This window comes from Equus asinus, chromosome 17, assembly GCF_041296235.1.
Source record: "Equus asinus isolate D_3611 breed Donkey chromosome 17, EquAss-T2T_v2, whole genome shotgun sequence".
Lineage (NCBI taxonomy): Eukaryota > Metazoa > Chordata > Mammalia > Perissodactyla > Equidae > Equus > Equus asinus.
In genome coordinates this window covers 9,954,474-9,981,096 of record NC_091806.1, presented here as the reverse complement: position 1 = coordinate 9,981,096, position 26,623 = coordinate 9,954,474, and the positions used below count along the sequence as shown (strand labels likewise).

Below are 26,623 nucleotides of genomic sequence, written 5' to 3'. Positions count from 1 at the left end.
GATGCCTGCCACAGCACGGTGTACCAAGCGGTGCCATGTCCGCACCCGGGATCGGAACCAGCGAACCCCAGGCTGCCAAAGCGGAACATGCGCACTTAACCGCTGAGCCACCAGGCCGGCCTAAACCCAGCCATCTTATTCCAGGCTTCTTTCTTCAAGGCCTGTGTAACACCCGTGCCTCTCATTCTCCATCCTGCTGGCTTCCTCATTAAGGAGTTAAATCAATTTTGGATCCCTGTCCGTTAAAGATTTATGTGAGATTTTATATGATTTATAATTTCTTGAAAATTATACTTGACAGTACACACCCCATTACACATACACACACACGATGCCTAAGGAAAAGAATGGGATGAAACACAGCAAAACCTTCCAATGGGTAGCTTTAGGTGGTTGAAATATGTCTATGCGTGACTTTTAGAATCAAAAAGTGATAAATGTTATTTTTTACAGGGAGAACATTCACGCCCCCTTCTGAGAGTCCCCAAACTAACAGCTAACGCAGATCGCTGGCTCACCCCGTCTCTGAGCTGGGGTCTCGGCATGAAGGTGGCTGATGTCATGTCACCGCCACCCTGCATGAAGGCACCTTTGTGACCCCACTCCAGAGACGAGGAACCGGAAGCCCAAGCGGCCAGCCTCAGACCACAGGCCGAAGCCCAAAGGGCCAGGATCTGCAGCCCAGGCAGCCTGGCCCCGGAGGCTGCCCCTCAACCGCCCTGCAGAGCCGCCTCCCAAGTGGCAATGGAGGAAATAAACACAGCTGCCCGGCCACCAGGGGTCGGCCTGGAGGAGACCATGTGCCCCCACCCCCGTCCGCGCCCACACCCCCCGCCCCTCCCCCCCTGCTCCCAGGGCACTGCCGCGGGGCAGCAGCCAGCGCAGGCCTCCGCCAGCCTCGAGTGGAATTCACACGGGTCTCTCTAGCTCTTCTCCATTCTTTTTTTTTGAGGAAGATTAGCCCTGAGCTAACATCCGCCACCAATCCTCCTCTTTTGCTGAGGAAGACTGGCCCTGAGCTAACATCCGTGCCCATCTTCCTCTACTTTATACGTGGGATGCCTACTATAGCATGGCTTTTGCCAAGCGGTGCCGTGTCTGCACCTGGCAACTGAACCGGTGAACCCCGGGCCACCGAGAAGTGGAACGTGCGAACTTAACCGCTGTGCCACCGGGCCGGCCCCTCTTCTCCATTCTTGAGCCTCCCATCACAGCAGGACAGGAGGCTCGCGCACGCTGGGCAAAGACCACAGAACACCTCTCTAGCTGCTCCGATGGCATCGCCTTCAGCCAGACCTCCTGCCATCCTCCAAAGCCAGCCTGCCGTGACGCGCTTGCACTGTCCCCTCTCTGCCCGTGCTGGCACCACGGAACCCGCTTATCACCTAGATCATAAGGCAAAGAGCAGCCTGGCCTCAGCAGAGAGGAGGCACAGGGTGATGGGTCCAAGCTAGGGGAACCTAAGGACCTGAACTCTGCCGCTAAATCACTGCGTGACCTTAGGCAAGTCACCGAGCCTCTCTGGGCCACATCACCTCGCCTTTAAAATGGGGGGGAGGGGACCCATCGTGCTCTGACACCGCAGGGTCTCACACCCACACCTACGGATTCCCAATAAAGCTCTTCCTATGGCAGGTCACCGCGGGCTAGGTCCGTGCGGAAATTAGGCTTTACGGCAAGAACACCACGTGATCTGGAAAACCAAACTGGGGCGGGGGGGGGGGGGGGATGCAAAGGGAGGCGGGTGGGGAGTGGGAAGAGACGCTCCACCTGACAGGCTCTGGAGACAAAGCACCACCTGTGGGCTCATTCGGGTCAGCGTTTATTTATTCATGTTTTGGTCAAATTTATTTTCCCAGGTCTCCAGGCACCTGCAGACTCAGGCAGGATTATTCGGGCAAATACTATGTCTCAAAACCTTCCCGAAAGAAAGCCCCATTTTCCCTGATTTAACAATAAACATCCATCCAGCCTTTACCGATGGCCGTGAGGCAGGTGGGAGAGAGAACAATCCAGAAATGCCAGCCAGGAAGCGAGTGTCGATATTGAAAGACGCGTCTGGAGGTGATTAATTACGATCAAGGGACAATAAGAGCATGGGAGGGCCCTCTCATAAAAAGGGAAAACGAGCCTGCTGAGGACGAGGATTCCAGCAGACACGCCTGCGTCTGAGTCCTGGGTGACTCGCCGCCCCTTTCAGGGTCTCAGTTTCATTATTTAGCACCTGACAGCCTGCAATTCTCAAAGTGGGTGTCCCAGGGGTTCCTTGGGAGACGGCAATGTGGAGGGGGAAACTGGGGGGGGGGGAGCAGCCCCCCGAGCCTGCGTCAACAGCTCCATTTGGAGCTACTTAATATTTGGGGGCTGTGTGTCGAACTTTCTGCAAGTCCTACGACTACAAGCAAGTTAAATGTCCTCGGACCAAACCATCCCAGACGGTCCAGCACGTGGAATGCCCACGATGGCACCTCGGTTAGGAAACCCGAAGGAAGGCTGGTGGCCAAGTGGGTTTCATCCAATGGCATCATGGCAGTGCATGCACAGCGTCACTTGGGGATGGAATGGCCCTCACTCTGAGGCGGGGCTCTCCACGCCAGGTAGCAAGCCCACACTCCCAGCAAAAGGGTCTGGCAAGATGCATCGTGAACAGCTGGCAAGCTGGAACGCTCACACGGTCCCAGGACTCGACCTCTCAGTCCCCACGGCAACCTTGCGCAACAGGTGTTGATCTCTCCATTTTGCAGATGGCGAACCCGAGCATCAGAGAAGGTAGGTAACTGGCCCAAGGCCACACAGCCCTTCAGCCAGAATTTAACCCCAGCACCCTGACTCTTGATTGCCGCCTGGAATATACGGCCCCAGAATACCACGCCTGAGGGGACCGGGGATCGACCGGCCCCTCTGCTCCATCTTTCAGTAGGTGCCAAGGCCCAGAGAGGGTCAGCGACTCGCCCAAGCTTCATTAAGAGCTTGCAGCAGAGGAGGGCTAAAACTCAGACTCCAATCTTAGACTCCTACGTCTTCCCACGCGACCTTGGCACCAAGGGACCACTCAGGACAGCACGGTTTGGCGGTCAGAGCTTGGCTGAAGCGCAGACACTGCCGGCCGCAGAGCCAACTGTGCCATGGACACGCTGCGGCGCTCAGGCTCACCGGCTCCCGTCTCACCCTCGCTGGAATGCGATGCCAGTCCCACTGAATGTGCGGGGCTGTCGCGAGGATTCCGTAGGACAGTGTACGCCACGCGGCGCGGGCTCAGTAAGTTCTCACTCGCTTAGGGCTAGAACCTGGGGACACAAGGTGAACGGGACCCTCCTGGGGGATTTGGGGCAGGACACACAGGCCCTTTGTCCTCGTTTCCACCCCCTCCCCCACTGGCAGTGGCAAACTGACCACCGCCCCCGTCTCTCTAGTCCCCTCTGCCGGGGACATCGGGGGGCAGTAAGAGGAATGAGACCAAGGGAGACGCTGTGATGGGTCTCCCTCTAAGGTCAAGCAAGAAGCATCCTCTTGAACTTTCTATTCTCTCCTGACCTCGTGTTAATTTCTAGCTCAAACTAGAATGATGTCTCTTCGGGACCAGGAAAGGGCTGAAAAGTAGTTTCAGGCTGGCACACGGTCTGCCTAAGGAGATCAAATCCACGCGTTTGCAGAGTCAGGGCATTTAAGATGCAGACACAACCTCATCTCACAGCATCTGAGATCCGGCAGGAGAAAGTGATGATCTGTCTAAATGTAAAGTGGCAGCTTTGCCTGTTGCGAGGGAGGAAACGGAGGCCCAGAGGGGTTGAGTGGTTTGGCCTATGCCACACAGCCACAGAGTCGGTTGGTAAAAGAGACAGAGAGGGAACCAGGTCTCTCTGCCGGCACTCGGGGGTGCGAGAGACAGAGATGGAGAGAGGGAGGGAGCGAGACCGTGAGGAGAAGCGTACACACGACCGAGCGTGTGCAGCTGAGCGAGCACGAGCCTCTGAGGTCGAAGGGAAAACATCGGGGCCATTTCGAGTTCCACCTGCACCTGACTCGGGTGTGAGAAGATGAGGGTGACCAAGTGTGAGGATGAGTGAGCAAGAGGGATGTGAGCGGTGAGGAGTGAATGAGAGGAAATCCGAGAGCTGGAGAGAGAGAGAGCGCGAGCCAACAAGAGGAGGAAACACATTTGGGCCATTTTCAAATTCCCACAGTTGACTAAATCAAAACAGATTGTTCTGAGACAAAGCGCCCGTTTCAAACCACATCCTTTATCCCAGCGTCAACCCCAAATGGCCCACCTGATGCCCCCTCATGACCAATAAAACAGCAACAGGAACTGTCACAGTCACACGGTGGGTTCTCGAGCAGCAATGCCAAGCCAGGCGTGACCACGGCCCACCGCCCGCGTGAGGCCACTGAGGCTGCAGAGGGGGTCACGGAGGCCCACACCTCCCTGCCCAAGTGGTTTCTGGGACGAGGAAGCCTGGGGCGCAGCAGGATCATCCAGCAGGCTTCCCGTGGAAGCGCCGTGCTCCTGAGAACTGAGCCCCTGAGCTGAGCGCAGGCCGGAGCAGGCAGGCCCGAGTCAGGGAGGGAAGCTGGCATGTTCCTGTGCCCAGCAGCCTGCAAGGCAGGGCAGACGCCCGCCTGTGCCCGAGCGCCTGGCGTCAGGACCAGGCTATCAGCCGCTGGGGGCCGTGGTCACCACTGTGCTGGCGCCTGGCGCTGGCTGGCCAGAGGAAGGCCTTGCCCTTCCATGCAAGCCGGGCCCTGGCACCCAGGACAGGCAGGGAGGCGGGCATGCCAGGGCCCCAGAGCACGGGCTTCCCATCTCCCATCTCCCAGATGCAGGCGGCCGCAGCTCAGGAACCACCAAGGCGCCCCTCTCAACATGCATGAGGCCGTGGGGAGTGGACAGATGTCACTGTGCCAAGCATCCACGGCCACAGGCCTGCTGTGTATGTTCTAACCATGGTCTTGTCCTAACCCCAAACAACCCTCTGATGTGGGTATACTCATCTCGCCTTATAAATGGGTAAACTGAGGCTCGGGGAGACTATGTAACTCACCCAGGTCACCGAGATGGTGAATCCAGGCACAGCTGGATTGAAGCCCAGCGTGACCAGGAGACCTCTGCTCCTTCCAGGTCACCCGTCACTCACCGCAACACCCTCCTCGCTGACTGGGGTGGGGGCCCGAGGGCAGTGTTTAGTTAGGGGTTCCAAACCCCAAGAACCCTGGAGCAGAAACGGAGAGGCAGACACCCCGCCCAGAGGCTGCAGGCACCGGTCACTTCCAGGCCCCTCTCGCCACCCAGAGGCCCAGACTGTCCCACTTGTCAAGGAAAGCTGGAATCCAGAGCTTTATGCTTCATCTCTCGCTTCTTCAACCAGTGAGAATCCTCCTTATGTTTTGTTTTAATGGAATTTTAAACATTGAAATATAACATATACACGGAAAAGTACAAAGATCTGAAGCGCACAGCTCAGGGGCTATCCACGAACTGAGCTCACCCACAAAACCACCAACCAGGATCAGAGAGTGACCCAGGCAGCACCCAGGGCCTGGCGCCCCCTCCCCGCACCCCCACCTTCCGCCCAAAGGCCATCATTGTGGTGACTTCCAACACAGGGCGTCACGCTGCTGACTTCAAACCTGACATAAACAGAGTCCCACTGCGTGTGCCCTTCCACATCTGGCATCTTTGCTGCACACTGGGATGCGGAGCGTCCCCCGGGCGGGGGGCAGTGGGAGCTCTTCATCCACTCTGTGCCGCGTGGCTTTCCACTGCGCGACTACATCCATTTCATCCCTCTATGTATGGACACTCGCAATGCTCCCAGGTATTGCCTGTCACGGATAACGACGCTATGAGCAATCTCAGACGTGCCTTTTGGGGCATGTACGCCTTTCTGTCGGGTATATACCTAGGAGTGGCCTCGTGGGCTCATGCAGTAAGCGTATGTTCAACTTTAGTTACATTTCCCAGTATTTTAACGTGGGGTCCCTTTCATGTTTTCAACAAACGCCGTCTGCAGCTTGGATGCGGCCCACAGGCCACCAGGGTGCATCTCTGGCCTGTGCGTTTTGTCCGTTTCAGCCACTGGCCAGACCGCCTTCCCCGGGCGCATACTGGCGCCCCACAAATGCATGTAATATTATGGGGAACATTCTCATACCCCCTATACTGAGGCTAGCACTCTCCTCTCCTCCAACCACAGCAGACATCAATAGTCGATCTTGGCTCGTTTCTGCTGAGCCCAAATCAAAGCCTCACCCTCCCTTCAGTGGGGCTCAAGCAGACCCTACCAATCGATCAGAGTCAGCATTTGAGATGAAAGGTGTTGGGCATCCAGCCACCACATCCCGCTGCTGGTCCCGGAAACCCTTGCCACTTTAAGTGGCTCAGTCTTCCGACACTCAGGATGGTTACAGAGCAACCTAGAAAGGACCACACCCAGGCCTGGCCCCATTCTTCAGCTTATTTGACTCTGATTCCCACACCAACTCTGCGAAGCTGGCTGCGAAGATGATTTCTCTCTTCCCTGGTGTGTTCTTGTTTGTTTGGTCTGGGGTTTTGCCCTGGGTGTTATGGATGGCAAGCCCAGAGAGGGCTAGTGCTTTGCCCAAGGTCACACAGCAAGGCTACGCCAAAGCTGGAACTTGAACCACCTCCCTATTTCTACTCCAGGGCACTTTCTCTCCACTCCAGGGCGCCTCTCAATTAGGAGCCCTGGACAGACCAGGAACATGATGATAACCTCATTCATCTGAGACCAACCGCATCTGTTTCACTTCTTCCCCGCTAAGCAGTAAACAGGGGAGACAGCGCCCAGGCTGGCTGCAGGCTGGGATCTCAGCTCAGCGACAAGGCCGCAGCCAAGAGTGGGCGAGGCTTCCTTCCCAGGCTGATCCTGGGCTAGGAGGAAGAGATTTCCCCCGGCAGCTGAGATTGGTGATGCGACGCGGCTGAAATGTGCCCTTTTCCCACACGATGATGCCCACATGCCGTGGAGGGAGGGGCTCCGCCAGGGGGTGTCTCCAGCAGCAGCCCAGCCGCTCTGTGGTCCTCCAGCCTTCTCTCTTCATTACCATTTGCAGAAAGACCCACAGTGCACTTTGCTGCGATCTCATTTTCTCCCTTCAACCGGGCCAGATGGATCCTTCTAGTCCCTCTCTCCTCACTCATGCTAGAAATTTTTTTAAAAGCTCAAAACTACTAAAAGTTCCCTAACATCTGCAAGTCTGCCTTTTGAGGCCATTTTTACCAAAATGTACCTGAAACTGGGTCCTCAATTGTGTCACCATGGCATTTCCTCCCTCGGGGACAGCTTTCCCTTCACCTCCCAAGCCTTTCCTTCTGCGGGGCTTCCGGGAACGGCAGAGGAGGAATCCGGAGCACCGTCCGCGTGCGGGGAGGGAAGGCACCGGGTGCATCGTCCACATGCTGGGAGGGAGGCACCCGGTGAATGGTCCACATGCGGGGAGGGGAGGCACCCAGCGCATCGTCTGCGTGGGGGGAGGGAAGGCAGGACTCCACAAACGGCTGTGGCGTTCAGGAAACTTCCGGCGACGCCCAGAGGTGGCAGAACTGATGTGAGGGGAAAAAGGGCCCCAGGGCCACTCAGAATGTGGAGAATCTCTAGTCCTGAGGACGTCTTCCCATGAGGTGCACTCACCCCCTCCCCAAACTTCTGGGGACTCGCTGTTGACGGCACCCGGCGGCCGCCGTGGAGGGCCCCCCAGCTGTGCTCAGCACAGTCAACACGGAGGGAAAAGGAAGCAGTCCGAGGTCACACAAACCAGAAAGGGACAGGGCCAGAACCCACCCACGATGGATGGCCTGACCCCAGGCGCAGCTCTAACCACTGCACCACACGGCTCTCTTCCCATGACCCACTGCACTGGCCAGTACAGGCCTGGCCTAATGGTCCTATTGGTCCTCATCCCGAAGATGCCATTATCCACTGCCTTCACTGTCACACTTATTTCTGACACAGCCCTCAGTCCCACCTTCAGGCACAGGTGGTTCAGGGCCCAGCAGGGCCCAGACGTGTGGACGCACATATGCATCAGCTCCTGAACTCTTTTGGGGGGAAAAAGTGCTACTTCTGTTCACAGCATCCTGTTAACTGACAAGAGAGACAAGCACACAGGTGTGATGACGGAGACGATCCCCACCCCCACAGGAGGGTCTGAAGGACAGTGTTTCCTGAGGAACCTCCGCCTGCCAAGACAGTCAGTGTTGGGGGAATCTGGCGGCACCAGAGCAGGAGGCCTGGGAGCCCGGCCACGCCCTGTCGGGAAGGGTGCCCCGTAACAGGCGTTTGGACGGCAGGAGAGGGGGTGAGCTGGGCGCCGAGAGGCGGTCTCCTCATCCGTGTCTGCGTGGTAGCAGAACAAGGCTGCGTCACCTGCACGAGGGCCCGGGCAAGACCAGGGGTCCTCAGAGGGAGGGACAGTGGGGGCCCGAGGCCAGGGACACACTTGGAAGACGAGAGGAGTGGGGTCAGGGACCCGGGAGAGAGTCCCTCGTGGTGGGTATGGCTCAGGGGCTTTAAGGACCCGGAAAAGTCTACACTGGCAGTGTCGGGCTGGATGGTTAGACCCTCGGAACGTACCACCTCGGCCTCAAATCCTCAGGAAACGTCTAGCACACACAACGGAAGAGAGAAAGAACGAATGAACGAATGAATGAAGGACCGCCCACACGAAGCATCACCAGGAGCTCCTCTCTGCATCCAGCAGAACTCGCAGGCCACATTCCCCGAGGACGGGAAGGGCCAGGCCCTGTGACGGCTCAGACAAACCCTGCTTCTCACGGCCCCTCCGCCTCCACTGACTGGGTGATGGATGGAATTCCACAGTCTCGGCGCCTCGGGTCTCCCTTCCGTAAAACGCAGATTAAAAGCTCAGCCCGATCGGATTGTGGGGCATCGAATGAGACCCCGGCTGCGGGTCCGGTGCGCACGTGGAAAAACTCTGCTGTGCTCCTGGAGAGAAAGGGAAGGGAAGAGAGCCCCGTGGCAGGTCGCTCCTCGCCCAGCGCCCGGCGAGGCGCGTCATCCGCCTGTGCTGTCCTTTTTTCCAGATGAGGAAACTGAGGCTCAGTGAGGATCAGTAACTCGCAAAGCTCAGGCAGTTGAGGGGCGGCAGAGGCCGTTTGGAACTCAGACCTGTGGGATTCCGAAGCCGGATTCTTCCTGCCTCCAGCCGGCATCCACATGCCGCTCGGATCCACAGCTGCCTCCTTCTCGACGCGTGGTTCCCTTTAATCCCGTACCATTCTCACCGGCAGACATGCATGGACTCAGGCACACAATTTCATTTCAATATTCTATTATCATTAGGATTGTTTTGCCAAAAAGATTCTGTCGGTGAGATCTTCTCCCTTTGCATGCACACACACAAGCACACGCGTGCACCTCTCAGGCAGCTGTGAATTGTGAATAGACCTTTGTGAGTGGTCGGGCTACTGAGAAACAAAAATTGCCCATTATCTAAATTAGTGACATAGCAACCACTTTTTAAAGAGAATATTTTCATTTGAGCTCATTGTGCCACAAAGCATCAGACATTTTCTTCGAACCACTGGGAGAAGGAAAAATTATCAAATGAAAGGAAGGAAATGCTTTGCCTATCGTCCCAGCTATTGAAAATAACGCTGATGGGTTTTCCTCTCGCGCTTTTAATTTATTTAAACAACACCCCCACTTCCATCCACAGCCGCGCCTCGGCTTCCTGAGAGCTTTTCTCCAGGGGACTCGAGGCTGCTCAGATTTACCGCTGGAGAGTCCGGGGGCGACTCTAAAGTTAGGAGACCTGGAGAACCCAGAGTGGAGATGCGATGTCACAAGTCCACTCAGGTCAAAGCAGAACTAGGCTCTAAGCTGTGACTCTGGACTCCTAACCCAGTGCTCGCCCCTGCTCTTCAGCTGGAGAACAGTGGGGACGGCCATTCACGGGTTGGGTCCAGGCTTCGGTCCAGCTCTCTTGGCACCCCCACCGGCTCCCCCAATTCTGTGGTAACACCACGTTCCCAGGCCTCCTGGGGCCCATCAGGCTCTGAGTCCGGCCCCCAGTGTCCCCATTTCGTCTCTGGGCTCAGAAGAGGGAAGGCCCCGGGCAAGCCCCCTGTGGCCCCAGCTCCAGACCCCCTGCAGCACCAAAGCCCCACGACCTTCTGTTTGCCTTGGCTCTGCAGCCGGCTTCCCCAGCAAGAAGCTGCTGGAAAGGAAAATAAAACAACAACAAAGGCCCTTTGATCCACCGATGGACACACTTGTCCAACCCTGGCAGGGGCGGGGGTGACCCTCTGCCATGACCTGCTGGCCTCCCTCTCACACGGCCCGGGCTCCTGGACCCCGTGAGATGAAAGGGTCAGATGACACTGTGGGGACCGAGCAGGGATGGACAGAGGGCAGGAAGAGGGCCAAGCAACTATGGGAGACAGGAGACGGCCAGGGACCCAGCTGGCCGCCCCACCACAGGGGTCTCCACGGACCGTCCGCCTGGTGGAACGTCGGGAAAGGGGCGTGTGCGAGAAAAGCACTCAGGTCACCAGCTGGGAATTGGGAGGAGCAGCGTGGCTGTGCCCCGTGGAATACTAGGCACCCGTCACAAAGCACGCAGTAAGTAGCAGGCGCGTGAGCTGTGTCTTGCCTGTATCCCGTGGTCCACCCTGGAGACCCCACAGCTTCAGGGGACACTTCTGTTCACTCTGGTGGCCTCTGCTCAAGAACCCCCTTCAGTCTCTTGGCCCAAGGGCAGGCTGGAAGCTTCCGGAAGCTGACGTCCCCAGGAGCAACCCTCCACCAATGGGAGATGGAAGATTCTGAGGGATGCCCCCCACACTCACGGGGAGGGCCCCCAGTGGAGGGAGCCCCCTTGCCCACAGTGCAGGCTCTCATAGGCTCTCCTCCCTCTGCATCCCTCACCTCTGGGGCCAACCTCACAGATAAACTATTTACACCCAAATCCTTGCTCAGGGTCTGCTTTTGGAGACACCCAACAGAAAAAAGCAGAGTGTGCGCGCGAATACAGAACAAGTGAAAAGATGCGAGGCGCAGCGTACCAGGGATGGAAGGTAACAGAGACGTAAAGATGAAGGGCGCGATGCTCACAGAGGGCTCGTCCACCGAGAGCGCCGCTCCAGAGACACGAGAAGCTGGCCACCGTGGTCGTCTCCACGCAGGGCGCGGGGTTAAGACCCAGAGTGCATTTCCATTGAAGACGCCTTTGTTCTATTTCCATATTCTCTCACTGCGTTTACCCTCGTTATTTTTGTCTTAGGTGTTTCACCAGCAAAACCTCACTATTTTCAAAGAGTTTCTGAGAACTCCTGGGAAATCAAATAGATCAACTATGGAGGGGGAGAAAACTCTGGAATGGATAACCCCTCTCACTTCCTGGGACCTTCTCACTGCATTCTCGCCCCGTTGTGGCCTCGGCCCGGGTGCAGGACACAGGCCCCAATTCTCTCAAAGGTTTGGCAGCTGCCACTGAGCAAGGGGGGAAGGGCTGGAGGGAGCAAAGGGCCAGGGGAGAGGCCTCTGAGAGCCCTGGATCCTGATTTCCTCCCCATCCTGGCTGTTAAGACACAAACTGGCTCCAACAGGGATGACCCTGCTGTCCTGCCAAGGAGCCTAGCCAGGAAACAGACCACCGAATGCCTGAGGGTGGGCTCGGGGTTCAGACCCCGAGTTGGCATTTCTACATCTGTTTACCAGCTGTGTGACTTTCGGGAAGTGACTTAAGCTCTCTGTGCCCCAGCTTCCTTAGCCATAAAATGAGAATAATCATACTACTGCGTTAGAAGGTGTGATGAGCTAAACTCTGTCCCCAGAATTCATGTGTTGAAGCCCTAGCCCCCAGGACCTCAGACTGGGACGGTATTTGGAGACGGGGTCTTTCAGGAGGTGACCAAATTAAATGAGGCCATTAGGATGGGCCCTAATCCAGTCTGACTGATGTCCTTATAAGAGGAGACTGGACACCCCGGGGACACCAGGGCCACACGTGCACAGAGGGAAGACCACGTGAGGACAGGAGAAGGCGGCCATCTCCAGACCAAGGAGAGGGACCTCAGAAGCCAACCCCGCCCACACCTTGGTCGTGAACTTCTAGCCTCCGAAATGAAGAAAATAAATTTGACATGAACTAATCTATTTAATCCTCCCAACAACCCAATAAATTAGGTATTATTTTTAGTCCCATTTCATGGATGAGAAAATGAGGCTCAGAGAGGCTGAGTGACTTGCCCAAGGCTGCAGAGCTGGGCAGTGGTAGGGCCGGGACTGTAAACCTTCCATCCGGTGAGGTCAGACGGGCAGCCGCCCGGCACACAGCGAGTAATCGGTACACGCTCGCTGTGCTCGCTGCCGAGACAGCCTGAAGGAGACCGGCCCGCAGAGGAGAAAAGGGAGGCGGGCATCTGGGAGGGCTGTGCCAGGCGCCCGGGAGGCAGGGGTGAGCGAAGACAGACGGGGCCCCTGCCCTCTGGCGCTTACACTAGATGAGGGGAGAAGGACGCTAAAGAATGACACAGACAAGGCAACAATCTCCCAACTGTGACAAGATCCCATGAAAGAGGGGATTGTGGAGCAGCTGGAGCCAATGGGTGGGCAACGTGGCCCGCTCGGAAGTCAAGGAGGGCTTCCCGGAGGAGGTGGCACAGGGGCTGGGGTTCAAAGGATGAGGAGGAGTTGCGAGCTAGAGAGGGAGGGAAAAGCATCGCAGGGGAGGGGGGAGAGGATGCAGATCGACCCTCTATGGGGGGGGCAAGAGAAGGCAGAAGACGGCAGGTGGGCCGGGGCAGAGAGAGGCAGGCTTGGGGACGGGGGCCAAGGCTGCGGGGAAAACTCTGAACACAACTGAGAATCCGCTGAAGGGCTTCGAGCCGGGAGGCTAACAGGATCACATTACACGACAGACGTTTCCCCAACCAAGTGCATGAGTGGAACTGGGGTGAATCGAATTCGATTTTCAAGGCAGGAGGGGGCACCGGGAACCTGAGAGTTAATCTGTCTGCACATTGAATGAGGAGCCCGCAGTCCAGCTGGCATTTTCTGAGATCAGGGATGTCCCGGGCAAGACGCACCTGCTCGGGAGCAACCCCGGAGAAGCACTGGCCTCCCTTCCGTGTGCCAGAAGTGGGGCGAGTGTCCCTGCCGGCCGTGCCCTCTGTCCCACGAGCCGTGGGGATGCCCGACACTGTGGACGTGGCTCTCCCCACCGGGCCACCCCACGGCCTGTTTCCCGTGGCGGCCACCACCCTTCAGGCCCTGCTCCCCAGCTTCTTGTCATCCTCCCAGCTTCAACTTGTACTTCACTCCATGTGGGGCCTGCGTGGCCATGCCCCTAGATGGAAGGGCTTTTCCGGAGTTTTCCATGGTGCCCCGGGGCTCCCCACCGGCTTTGTTCCCATAATATCCCCAGTGCCCCCATGTAAGAGAGGCTTCTTGGCAGAGGCCTTGGTGCACACAAGGAAGGATGTGATCCCAGAGAAGCTGTGACTAGGAATTCATTCATTCATTCATTCATTCACCATGTGCCTATCGAGCGTCCTTCAGCCCCCAGCACTGAGAACACCCTGCGGGGTCCAAGAAGAACAAAACAGACAGGTCTCTGCCCTCATCGCACGGAGGGAAACAAATAATAAATAAAGTAATCAGCAGAGCAGAGAATTAGAATTAGAATCTAGAATTAGAATAATTCTAACACTCATTGAATAGAGCCACATTCAGCCCTAAGAGGCACATTTCTGCATTTTCATCTTATTTCATCTTCATAAAACCCTAGGAGGTGAAACGGCGACACACAGACGTGAAGTAATTTGTCAAAGGCCACGGCACGCAGCTGAACTGGGACGTGAACCCAGGGCCACACGTTCAGAGGCCACAGCCCCTCGATGGGGCGACGCCTCCTGTGCTCCACGGCATGGGGACGAGGCTGTGGATCTGAACCCCGGGCGTCCACAGCGGAGCCCCAAACCCTGCTGGGCCCCACGGGGTGGGTTCTGGAGCCCAGAAGCACCTGCGGATCCTTCCAGGCCCCTCCTCGGGCAGAGACGTCCAGACGCTGTCCCCGGGGAGAGGTGCCCAAGGCGCAAAAGTCACAGTGATCTCCGGCGCTAAAGGTGAATCCAGGACAAGCAGCACGAACATTCACCTCAACCCCATCTTGTCCACCTGAGAGGACGGGGACGCGGGCAGCTCCAGGAGCCAAGTGGAGGCAATGCACGTGGCGCCTTTTGCGCAGTCATTTCCAATCACGTTTCTGGAAAACACCCCATCTGCATCTGGTTATGGTCCATGGACGTCGATGTTCCTGGGGCCCAGACTGAACACCCAGCAGCCTTCCAGGCCTGGGTCACAGCATCTGACAGCGCCGAGCTGTGGGCAGCGTGTCTGTCGCAGACGGTCACTCCTCGGACGCTCACAACCAGGCCACGAGGCGGGTCTAAGTGCCCGCTTCACTGATAAGAAAGCTGAAGCGCACGGAGATCAATTCAACCCCTTCCTAGACAGTGGGACGAACTTGGGCAAACAACTTCACCCCCCTGGGTTGGGTTTTTTGGTTGTAAAATGGGGAAATAATAGTGCCCACCTGGTATGGGTTGAATTGCGTCCCCCAAAAAGATATGCGGAAGTTCCAGCCCCGGGTACCTGTGAATGTGACCTTATGTGCAAATCAGGTCTTTGCAGACGTAATCAAGTTCAGACGAGGTCGTTAAGCCCCAATCCAGTGAGAGGACGGATGGCACAGGAAGACCCGCACGTGACGACCGAGGAAGACACGGGAGTGATGTGTCCACAAGCCAAGGACACCGAGCCTGCCAGCAGCCACCAGCAGCTGCTAGGAAGGAGCACGGAGGACCCTCCCTGGGACCTGCCAACACCAGGACTTTAGCCTCCAGAACTGCGAGAGGACAAACGTCTGCTGTTTTACGCCCCCACTTAGTGGCGCTTTGTTAGGCAGCCCGAGGGGACCAGGACACCGCCTCAGGGGGCTCCAGAGCTGGTCCCAGGCCCTGCCCAGGCGTTTCAGGTGGGAGGGGCCGCAAAGCCGAGGTCAGGGGACAGGCGGAATGGGGTGTGTTTGAGGCCCCACGGCGCCCGACTCCCGGCCCCACCAGCCTGCATGCCAGCCGGCAGCCAGCATGCCTCCCAGGCATCCTGGTGGCCACAGTGGAAGTCGCTCTCTTCACTGCCCCCAAGAACAAGTGTCCAGTATGCGTAGGGGGACGATGGGCCACCTCAGAACCCGTCTTGGGGAGCCATCCTCTCCCAGAGGCCCCTCCCCTCCTGTGTCCAGCCCACTAGCCCTTCCTGGGGGTCCTTTGAAGGGGACAGTTAACCCCCATTACTCCGGGCATTTAGGTTTTGGCGGCAGAAGCACCTCCCTGCCCCGGGGGCTGAAACCCCACACCGAGCAGTGGCCTGGCCTGCCTGGCTGCAGGGAGCCAGGAATGTCAGGCTCCAGGTGGTGGCGGGGCGGCTCCTGGGGGGGCTGGGGCACACTTGGCCAGCGAGCGCACAGCCATCTGGCCCAGCCAGAGAGGCAGCCACGTGGGAGGGAGCCCCGTGCCGCGGTACCCCAGGCCCCGTGCCCACCGTAGTAATTAGACATGAAAAGACAGGCGCGAATCCAAGGGCCAGGGCTCCAAGCTCTTCTCCCCTTTCAAACGGAAGCCACATCAGCTCACCACCAGAGCTCGGCCTGGGGCCGCGGGGAGGGGGCCCGGCGACCCTCCATCCAAGAGGCGAGGCACGGGCGGCCGTGCTGGGCAGCTTCTGGCCTCTCCTCAGGCGCTGGTCCCTCGCCAGGCACCTCCTCCTCCGACTCAAGTGGGAGAGGAGACATGTGCAAACACGTTGACACCCACGACGTACCAGGAACTTGACCACCTTACAGCTTCCCCACACCCTTCCCATTTTGCAGGGGAGAAAACTGAGGCTCAGAGAGAGGCATGAGGGCTGGCAGAGGAGGCAGGATCGGAAGCTCGGTCTGACCATCCCACTGTCCTCCGAGCAGCGGGCAGGGTGGCCTCATCGGGCCCTCCTCCCCCCTCCCAAGCCCACAAGAGGCCAAAGGGTCAGCGCGGGGCTGCGTGGGTGGGACAGAACCCACAGGGAACCTTGTCATCATCTTGGGGACACCCCAGAGCTTGAACGCACAGCAGTCCCCAAAGCGGCACGTGGGGCCCAAATTCCTGTGGCTTCCACTACGAAAACCTAAAACCGTGGCTCCCTCACCTCACGCCCCTTCGCTCCTTCCTCAGCTTCCAGATGGTTCCTGCAGCCTCTCGTCTGCAGCCCCTTCGGCCCCCACCCCATGCACCCACAAGACGAACACAGGCGCTCCATACCATGAGGGGTCAGGAGGAGGAGACAGGAGCAGAAGGAGGTTCTGGAAGCTCCTGGAAGAAGTTCTGGGAGCAGTAAATTTCAGCAAGCAAAGGAGGCCATGGGAGCACCGGGCGGAAGGTAGGGGCCCGGCTTAGCGCCCTTGCTGTGTATCCACCAGCCAGTCCCTTGGCTTCTCTGAACCCCGCCTTCCTCCAGTGTATGACGGGCACTACCTGATCCGCCGGGACATCATTTCCGCGCACACAGTCTGTAATCTGCGAAGAGCCATGCGCGTCAGGGACTATGGGGGAAAGCAGCCTTCCATGGTGCCAGGTCTACGCTAGACGCTTTAAATGCATCACCTCAATTAATCCTCAGAGAACTCTACGCAGGAAACGCAAACGCAGGAGTCAGCACTCAGCAAATACCCACGGGCTGCCTCACCCTCCCAGCCTCCCCAGAGGGCAGTGCGGCCCGCGTGGTGGTTTTGACGATGCTGCTGGAGCTGAAGTGATGCGTGTCGCCTCCCGGCCGAGGCTGCGGATGGTGAGCCTGTCTTCTCCACCTCCTTCCCCTTCTGCAGTCACTGCAGAAGCGACATGGTCAGAAGATGCAGCTACAGAGGCAGTGGCATCACCATCAGCCTGGGGCCCTGAGTAACCGCGTGGAGCAGAGACCACGTTACACAAGTGACGGGAGCGAGCACCAAACCGGCTGGGTTAAGCCTCTGAGGGCCTGGGGCCGTCCGCTGTGGCAGCGGGCTCACAGCTCAGCAGTATCATTGTCGCTCCTATTCTGATTTTCACAGAGAAGGAAACCAAGGCCACAGAGCCCTAAGTGGCAGAAACAAGATGCAAGTTCAGACTGTGACTCCAACACGCATCCTCTTTCAGTGACAGCCTTTTGTTGCTTAATAAGATCATTCCTCTCCTCTTAGCGGCCTTGTCCCAAAAAACTCCTGGCCCTCACTGTCCCCAGGATAAGTGAGTGACTGATGCAGGATGAGAAGAGAGAAGCCCACACGGCACGCTGAGCCTGGACAAGGACCCAAAGCCGGGAGGAGAGGCTGGAGCGCAGCTCAGGGATGTCCTTCCTGGGCCCTCGGGCTCACAGGAGGTCTCGATACAAGAGGAGCTATGACATAGTGGACCAGAGCACAGGACGGGCATCAGGTCAGCCCAGGGTCAAACCCTCGTCCCACCGCTTTCTCTCTCGATTTCTCCCAGCCTTCCTCTCTATTCTGTAAAATGGGGACAACATCTGAACCCGCCTTTAGGGTGGCGGCGAGATGAAGCATTGCTGGCTGCTGGCGGAGGATGGTACGCTCTCCCAAAACGTGTGTCGCCGTGAAGACGGTGCCTGGGTGGCTGCAAGGACCAGCCTCACCGGAGGGAGCCGAGGCAGAGGAGCCGCCAGAGGAGGCCGCCCGGCCAGGACGCTGACAAAGCCAAGACCGCAGAGCTGGCCCGGCCCACGCCCCTGCTACAGACCCGGGGCAGGGCACAGAGGGAAGCAGGGCGGCCGGACGCAAGGCGACGTCGCAGAGGAGCCAGGTCATTTATTTGAAAGTGCAAAGTGTCTTCTAGGGGCACGGCCTTTCATTTGGGTGAATCTGGGGGTTGTTTATCAGCTTAAACTTATTATCCGCACATACGGCCTCCGTGCTACTGCTAAGGGTGGAAGGGAGAGGATGCGCGAGCACCGGCTGATGAAATCTCGTCCCTTACGTGCCAGAAAGCAGGATATTTTCAGTGACGTCAAACTGGGCTTCCTGCCACGGGGACGGGCGATCAAGAGAACACGTACAAGACCGTAATTCAGGAGCCCCTCACCGGGGCAGGGAAAGGAAGACAAAAAAACCAAAAGGGCAGTTCATTTTATTTACCCTTGCCTTTCATCCCAAATGCCAGGACACACACACATGCACGGTGCCCCAGAATATCGGAGCTGGAAAGGATGGAAGTTGATCCCTCCCATTTCACAGTGACAGTAATAGTAATAACGACATTGATGGTAGTGAATATTTGCGGAGCATTTACCACCTGCCGGGCCTGGCGTTTACCTCGCTGACTATTCAAAACCAACTGATGGGGCATTATTAGTCCCATTTTACAGATCAGGAAACTGAGGCACCAGAGGCCGAGTGGCCTAAGATCACGCAGCTAATAAGTAGGAGAAAGCCAACACTCGAACCCATGCAGCCTAAGCACCACACGATGCTGCCTGGAGAGAAATAAGGAAACTGAGGCTCAGAGAGGGGCGGGGATTCACTGAGGTCACACAGCTCCACTGGGAACAGAATCAGGGCTAGAACCCATGTCCCCCAACCCCTGGGCCAGCGCCCACTCCAGCCCGTTGCCTCTCAGTACAGACACAACGCACACGACCAGGGAACATGTTTTTGCTCATCTCCGGGTCGTTTCATTCACTAATTAACCAGCCGTGTTGGGCTCAGACAAGGTGCAAGGCTTGGATCTTAAGAAAACAAGGGCTGAAATGAAAGACCTGCTCTGCCAGCTGCAAACACTGGGGGCTCAGCATCTCACGCTCTCTTTAAAAAGCGCTTCATTCTCTGCCTGCCTCTCCCGACACAGACCGGAGCGCTGACACGGGGCCAGGGTGCCAGCCCGCGAGGCAGGAGGAGCCCAGGCTGGTGGCTTTGCTCCAGGGCAGGGAGCTGCGAAATAACAACCAGCCGATCATCTGCTCGGGAGACCCGAGCGCGGTTTCCAAGGCCGCCTCCCTTTGCTGTATCCCAGCCGAGCACGAACAAATGTTCCTGATTTTCTTTCCCAGCGGCTGATGAAACAGCCCGGGAGAGCAGCCTTCTGCAAGAGGGGTCCCTCAAAGGGACAGCCCAGCCACCATTTGCCCTTCCCGGGGACGGGGAGAGACTGAGGGCTGGACAGGCAGACGGAGAAAGCCTGCCATGTGCCATCTGGCAGACAGATCTGGGGCTCCCAGCAGGAACCGGTCCCCCACATCACCTTCTGTACCCCAGAACCGCCATCTGATGGTTTGCTGTGGGGGGCGGGGCAGGGCCGGACAGCCCAGAGAGGGGCCCCCCGGAGGCAGAGCAGGGCGGCCTAGCACCCTAAAAGGTTAGACCCTCTTGACTTTAAGTTCCAAGGCCCCTCAGAATCTTCTGGGCCAACACCCCGCTTTGACAGACCAGGAAAGCGGATTCAAGAAGGGAAGTGACTCGCCAAGGCCACACTGACGGACTGGATCTCCAATCTGCTGTTTCCTCCTGCCCCAACCTCCTCCCACAAAACCCTGGTAATCCTTTGCCCCGACACCTCCTCCCCAGCCTGTCCCTGAGCACCCTGCCCCCCGTCCCACCCCCCACCCCCCAGACCATGAAAACCTCATTCAGGAACTCAGGGAGCTAATTCCAGGCTGTTGTGGGTTTTTTACAGGAGGAGGGGGAATTTCCTGGATCAACCCACAGTGTCCTAACCCCAACTCCTGATGGACTTCTGCTTCTAGAAAGCGGCCTGGAAGTCTCATCGAGAGACTGCCCTTTCGGCCTGGAGCTGGGAAAAGACGCCCCGACGATCGGTTGTGTGAATGGATTTGGGGACAGTGGGGAAACAAGCAGACGGAGTGTTCACCATGTGAAATGTTGCTGAATCAGAGATCCTGGAGCTCGCCTGGGAGCAGTCTGAGGCCACACTCACACACACGAAACGCCAAGTCCAAACAGGGCCATCAGCAGCCCTCGGGGCCTGGATCCCCTCTTCTCTTCTGGGCAGGTTGGTGTGGGTGGGGGGCAGAGCAGAGGGGTCCCACACAGGAGCTGCCAGCCCTCTGGGGGCCCCGTGCCCACACCCAGGTTCCAAGGGCCGGGCTGTTCCGGGCAGGCTTCCCTCCGCACAAAAACAAGAGTCACTCAAAACAAAACAAAACAAAAAACTCCTTTTGTTTTCTGGCCCCGTGGAATGTGTTGAAGACATATCCAGAGACACGAGTTCCTCCACCCTTTCCTCTCCCCTCCTCCTCTTCTATTCAAAATAAAAATCCTGCCGGCCTTTCTTTACGGCAACTTTTGTCCAGGAGCATTCTGATAGCACCCAACAAAAACATTTGGTGGGCTGCGTTGAAAGCAAGCAGCTCAGCTCTCTTTTAGGGACCACCTCGTCTCCATCACCTTTGCAGGGGACTGGGGATGCAGGAGGGGGCTGCCCAAGGAGCACCGGCGGCCAAAAGAAAGAGGAAAACTTCCCTGCGCTATGAGGCCGCTCACATCCTGTGATTTGCTCCTTTGCAAAGGGTGTGGGGAGGAGGGAGGGAATTAGAGAAAGAGGAGGCAACAGTCCCCTCAGTGTCCCTTCAATGTCGCACAGCCCCACTGTGACAATGATGCTCCTCATAGACGCCAGCAGCCGTCGGCACAGACACACAGACGCCCCGAGGTCAGGCAACAGGGCGCACAGCAGGTTTCCACCAGTAACTGTGAAATGACCAGATGGCTGTGGCCTGTGGACCCCAGACCCGGGGGAAGGGGGTCTTGTTGACTGCTGAGAAATTTACCATTTGAGCCTGGGACGCTAAAGTCTTCAAGGGGGCCCCATCGCCCCACCCGGTGCCTCCCAGTTCACTTGCACCCAGAGAGAGGATGGATAAGAAGGGATACGCCCCAAGATCCCCGTCCCGCCCACCCCAGGTATCGACCTGGCCAGATCCACGGAACAAAGGTGCAACTTTTACAAAAAGGGTGCACCCCGCGGTTTGGGTTCCAGACTCCAAAGGAACCTCAGAAAGTTAATTCTCCCATGCACCCACTCCACACCAATTCGCCCTTAATGTAAAGACTCTCGTTTTTGTCTGTCTGGGGGTGAAATTCTCACGCACCCAAGCCCCCTGCCAGCCCCCCAGACGAACCGCCTCCCGTGAGCCGAGCTCTCCAGCGCGCTGCGCGGGGACCCCGGGGGGACCCCACCTCACAGCCGGACGCTGTCCCCGAGCCCGGGGCCGGCGGGGCCCCTCAGGCGGGCGCCCCTGCGTGGGGAGGGGTGGGGCTCCGGGGCCGCGGGTCCCGGGTTTCGCGGCGTTTGTCTCGCAGGAACCAGGACTCGCCTTCCTGTCGGTGAGAGGGCCTGGGAGGGGCGCCCCCTGGCGGCAGCCGACTACCTCGATCCAGCCGGGACCCCAAACCCGCGCGAGCCCACCGCGGCCGGCCGGCCCTCCCCGCGGACTCCCACTGCACCCCCTAAATCTGGACGTGCCCGAGGGTCGGACCCACCGAGCACCCCACGGAGTCTCCGTTTCCCCCAACCGCGCACACCGCGCACGGAATAAGTGGGGGGGGCCGGAGCAAAGCGCGGCGCCGCCGCCCCGCCCGCTGCCTGGGACCCCGAAGGCTGCCGGCGCTCGGTGCCCCCGCTGGGCCCCGCCATCCTCCGGGCACGGATCCCCGCTCGGAACCCCGAGTCCCTACCTGCCCTCCTAGAGAGCGGCGTGGCGCGCACCCCTCCCTCCCCGCGCAGCCCTCGCCGAGCCCCCGAACCTGGCCGCCACACCTGCCAGGCCCCCTCCCCGCCAGTGTGCCGGCGGCCCCCACTCACCACCCAGGGCGCAGACCTGCGCTGCACCTGTGCGCTAGGAAGCCCCCAGCCCTCTGCCGATTCCGGGCCGGGATCGGGGGCGAGCACGTCCCCTCGGCCCCTCCCCAAGCTAGTTTAAGTAGAACTTGGCTCCCGGGCTTCCCCGGGCCGGTCCTGGGCTACCCCCATTCCACCTCTCCTCCCCACCGTGCTCAGCAGTCGCCCGGAGCGAGCGCGCGCGCGGGGTCCCCAAGTCCCGGGGGCGCAGCGGCGGGGCGCACGGAGGTGCGGAGCCCCCTACCTTCCAGCGGCAGCGGCCGGACCCCGTGCCAACTCCCGCCGGCGGCCGCGGGGGAAACTTTCCCCGGGCGAGGGGCGCGCTCGCTCGCAACTTGCCCGGCGCCCGCTGCCTTCCCGGCGGTGGCGGCCGCGGCGTGTGCGGGGCGCGGCGGGCGCGGGGCGGCGGCGGCAGCGGGGCTCGCTCGGGGCCGGCGCCGGGACTCGGCTGTGGATCGCTCGGTGCTGCGTCCGCCCCGCAGCCTGGAGCCCCCGAGACGCCGGCGGCAGCTGCACCGCCCGCCCGCCGGCCCCACCTCCCGCCGCCGCGCCGGCCCTCCCCCCGCGCCCCCGCCCCTCCCCGCGCCGCCGCCCCCTCGGGCTCCTGCCGCCGCCGCCGCTGCCGTGGCGGCCGCCGGGAAGGCACGGTCCTCCGACCAGCTGCCCTCGCCTCCTCCCGGCTCGGCCTCCGCCTTCAGTCCAGCATCCAGTCCGCGCTAGGGGTCCCTGGGGTCACCTCTGCCCTTCTCCCCTCCCTTCGCCCCCTGCCCGCCTCCCCGCTCTGCTCGCGGGCCGTGCATCCTCTGAATTCAGAAGCTCCATTGGGAAGTGGGGAGAGGGCTGGACCCAGAGGATTTATTCCGGGGAAACTTTCACGCTACCCAACCCCCCCCCACCCCCCCCCCGCCACACACACCCCGCCGCCTCCCCGTGGCCAGCTGCGGGGCTTGGAGGGGCGGTGGTCCTCCATCCGGACCTCGCTGCTCGGCCCTGGCAGTACCTGTTGCAAGCCAGGGCCCTTCCCCCGCCCTGGGCTGCTTCACGTGTTGCAGATATTAGAGGCGGAGGGGGGAGGCAGACCCCAGACCCCATGCAAATGACTTGATCGCAAGGGGCCAGGGCTGTGTCGCCAACCCCAGGACTCACCTTTTCCTCTTTGCCCTACTGTCGCAGCCGCACACCCCTCTCCAGCCCGACACGAGAAGGCCCTGAGACTTTAACCTCTGAGCCTCCTCTGTGAGGCCGCTGCCCAGCCCCCTGTCCCAGAGGACATGAGGAAGGACCAGATCAAAGCCGACAGCCCAAGGGAAGGCACCGGCTAGCCCCAAGATGCGAGGGGCTGGGCTGCCCACTCCTCTTCCCTGGGCAACTGAGTTCCAGTTCTGAAGCTCCCGCACCCGGTGCCTGCTGGACCTGGACTTTGGAACACACACAAGCTCTGCAGGAGGGCCCTGGGTCCACTGATTTGCACTAAGGAGTGAGTGACTGATAGGAGCTGAACCTGCTCCAGGCTTGGATGTGAATGTTGGTCATGTCAGGCCACAGGGCAGGGTTTCCAGGGCCAGGAAGTCGCTGGTTTTCCTTGCCCACATTCCAGGAAAACAATAGCGTCCCTCCAAGGACTTCGAGGATGTCTGGCCCTTCGGCCATTTCCCTGAGTCACCAAGTAAATCGAGGAGAGGCTAACAGAGCAGAAGTGTGTGTGGCTGTGAGAAAAAAAAACCGGGCCGCAGTGTTTGAGTGGAGCCAGAGTGAGCAGTGCTTAACCCAAGGGGAGAAAACCTCTAACAGTGCAATTTCTGTAAAACAAGGACAAAGAAAACTCTAGAGGGCTTCAGGCTCCACATGCCCCCTCCCCAGCTGCCAAAACAGGGTCTGGGGGGAAGGCTGACCCTTGGCGCTGAGAAACCCCACAGGCTCTGCGTTTATGGAATGCTGCTGGGAGAGGCCGTCTGTGTGGGCCTCCTCGGAGGCAAGGCGCCACATAAATTTAAAGAGGAAAAAAGCATGCGCCCATGGCGAGGGTGCTGGGGCCTGGGGGGTGGAGGCCGGAGCCAGCGCAGAGGGTGGAGGGGGTTTCCGAGGGTGGGGAGGATTGGTAGAAACAGGCAGGAGTGGGTAGGGGGAGCGTGCAGGGAGCTGAGGGCAGAGCAGGCCAGCTGGACGGCTCCGCCACCCAGCCAGGACAAGAGCTTCGCATCCAGCATCCGGGCAGAGTTTCCCAGACCTCAGCCATGCGCCCGCCTCCGTGGAGGATCTCTCGGTGCCCCAGAAAGGGCCATTTGCTTAATAGCTTTCTTTAAATCAACGCTTGTTATTTTTTTTTAACTTAAATGTGCTTATTTTTGCAAAGAAATGTTATATCATTACCATAAATGGAAAACCAGCACCACACGACTATAAATAGAAGGCAATAAATACAATGAAAATAAAACGGTGTTATTAAATTCTAGCAATGTATATTTAACCACAATAAAAACATTCTAACGAGGCCCTGCCGCCTGAGTTAGGGCCCAGCGAGGCCCCCTTCTCTCTTGAAAAGGGAGGTGACAAGGGCTGGAAAGGTGTTAAAGACGCATTAACACCAAAGTGAGACTGAGCTGTGACGGAAGGCTTGGAAGGGAACCGGAAAGGTCGTCCCACCCCGTCTCTGTCTCGGGGAGGCCCGCAGATGAATGACCTTAAATCTCGTGAAGATGTGTCCCCCACAATTGGGAAACGCCACTCGGAGGGAAGGAGGCAAACAGTAGTTTTTTGCAAAAGTTAGGAACCCCAAGAGTTTAGTCCTGGCCAAGGGAGGGCGACCCGGGTTGCAGAGTGCCAGCCTCCCTCTCGCAGGGTTAGCTGGGGCCTTAGTCCCCTCCCTGGCCTCGCGTCTCCACCTGCACAATGAGGGGCTGGGCGACTGGCCTCCAGGATCCCTTTTGCCGTTCTTGATAAAAGCAAGAAAGGAACCAAGATGGTGGCTTGTCAGGAAACTGAGAAGGAGAGATGCTGGGAGGGGGGAGGGCAGGAACGAGGGTCAGGAAGCAAAGGTGCTGTTAAGGCCACTGCTGACCCATTGGACTCTAGGTTGTCATAAACCCAGAGGTGGCCCGGCCCAGAAGGTTCCAGATCCCCCACATGCCCATTCTGGAGGGAACCTTATGGCAAATTCATTGTCATCAACCACCTCATTTTACAGATGGGGATACTGAGGAAGAACGATAGACTAGATGCTAGTCAAGGTGGGAAAGCTGGGCCTCGAATGAGACCTCCTGTCTCCTGGGTGGGGGCCCTTTCAACTCCCCAGGCGTTTGGGGGTCTAGCAGAAATGGTTCCTTTGAAAATTCTCTCTTCTCCCTCAGGGGCTCTAAGACTTCGTTTTCTCTGGCGTTTGGAAGAAACGTTGAATTTTCCAGTCGTGGCCAATGCTGGGCAGCCCAGGCGCTGTGCCCCAGTCCCTGGGCACAGGACCCCTGGGGCGAGCATCCACACACCGGCATCCTGGGGGCACTAATGCAGAGCAGAGAGCCCCAGACCAGGAGCCCACAGGCCCGAGTTCCGGTCCTGGCGATCTGGACGCTACCCTTGGCTCTCCGGGCCTCCATGTTCCTATCTGTAAAAGGAGACGTTTGAGCAAGTCAGCGGGTGTCAACCTGGGCTGGCGGTTCCTGCTCCTAGGTCCCTAAAGACCGTGGGAGACGGAGGGAAACCTCCCTCCCAGCTTTGACCAGAAGCAGGGGCCCTTTTCCTCTGCTTTGTGTGATGGTGTCTCACATAAGATTTCAAGGAGAGACTGTCCTTCACTTAAAAAGAACTTGAAATCACTGGAAGCGATGACCTCTTGCTCCTAACATTCATAAATTTGTGGCTGATCAGACTGTGAGCTCTCAAGGCCTGGGGCCCTGCATTGTCCATTTCTGGGTCCCTGGGATCTGCAGAGTCGGCACTCAGGCATGTTGGAGGCCACTCCCTAACTGGGCCCCCTTGAGCCTGCCACTTAAACTCTCTGAGCCCCAGCTGATGCGTTCCTCAAGTGGGACTCAGAACCACACCTCTGGCACTGGGGGGCTGTCAGAGTCTTGGGAAGGCCTCAGCGCAGCCCCTGTGCTGAACAGATGCTCCATAAAGGCAAGCCTGTGTGTGCATGGACGGCAGGAGGATGCTGGGCCAGCCAGCTCTCTCCCCAGAAGGCATCTCGACCTCACAACCCAGCTTTTCCAAGGCAGTCTGCATTTTAAATATTTAATCATTGCCTCTCTGATTTTTTCTGAATTGTCTCTTTTCATCTGTAATTTGCAATCATTTCCCAAAAAATGACAGTTCATTAAATGTACAACGGAGTGTGATCAAATCTGTTTATCTTCGCAATGATTTTCACGGAAATAAATTTGCAAATCCTAGGAACGTCCGTGGGAGGTTTGAAGAATCTGGTCTTGACCCTGCCGGGCCTGGACCAGTTGCACGGTTCCCCCTCTTTCTCTCTTTTTCTCCCTCCAAAGAGATACCCACAGGCCACAGCCAGCCTCTGAGTGTTTTCAGCACCAGGCCCGAGGCCCCCTCCCCCGGCAGGAATGCCGCAGGCCGGGAGCTGGAAGCCGGGGTGGTGCTCGCTGCCCCCACCCTTGGCAGGCAAAGAGGTGGATTCTGGATGGCTGTGCTGCGCCGGGAGGGCCCAGGGCAGCTTCCTCTGGGTGCCCGCAGCCTGGCTTTCCA

The 26,623-nt window shown here is 58.6% G+C and overlaps 1 protein-coding gene across 4 annotated transcripts in view; it reads right to left on the bottom strand.

Annotated features, from left to right (window-relative positions):
* TSPAN18 (tetraspanin 18) overlaps positions 1–23,356 on the bottom strand; it is a 169,680-nt gene extending 146,324 nt beyond the window's left edge. For 3 of the 4 annotated variants that reach the window (XM_044749842.2, XM_044749841.2, XM_070487577.1), the window contains exon 1: positions 22,170–22,454. The gene's annotated coding sequence lies outside the window, so the exon portion shown is untranslated. Of the gene's footprint in view, positions 1–22,169; positions 22,455–23,071 lie in introns of those variants that run through there. The other variant, XM_014861254.3, reaches the window with a different exon arrangement.
* Between the last annotated feature and the right edge of the window lie 3,267 nt (positions 23,357–26,623).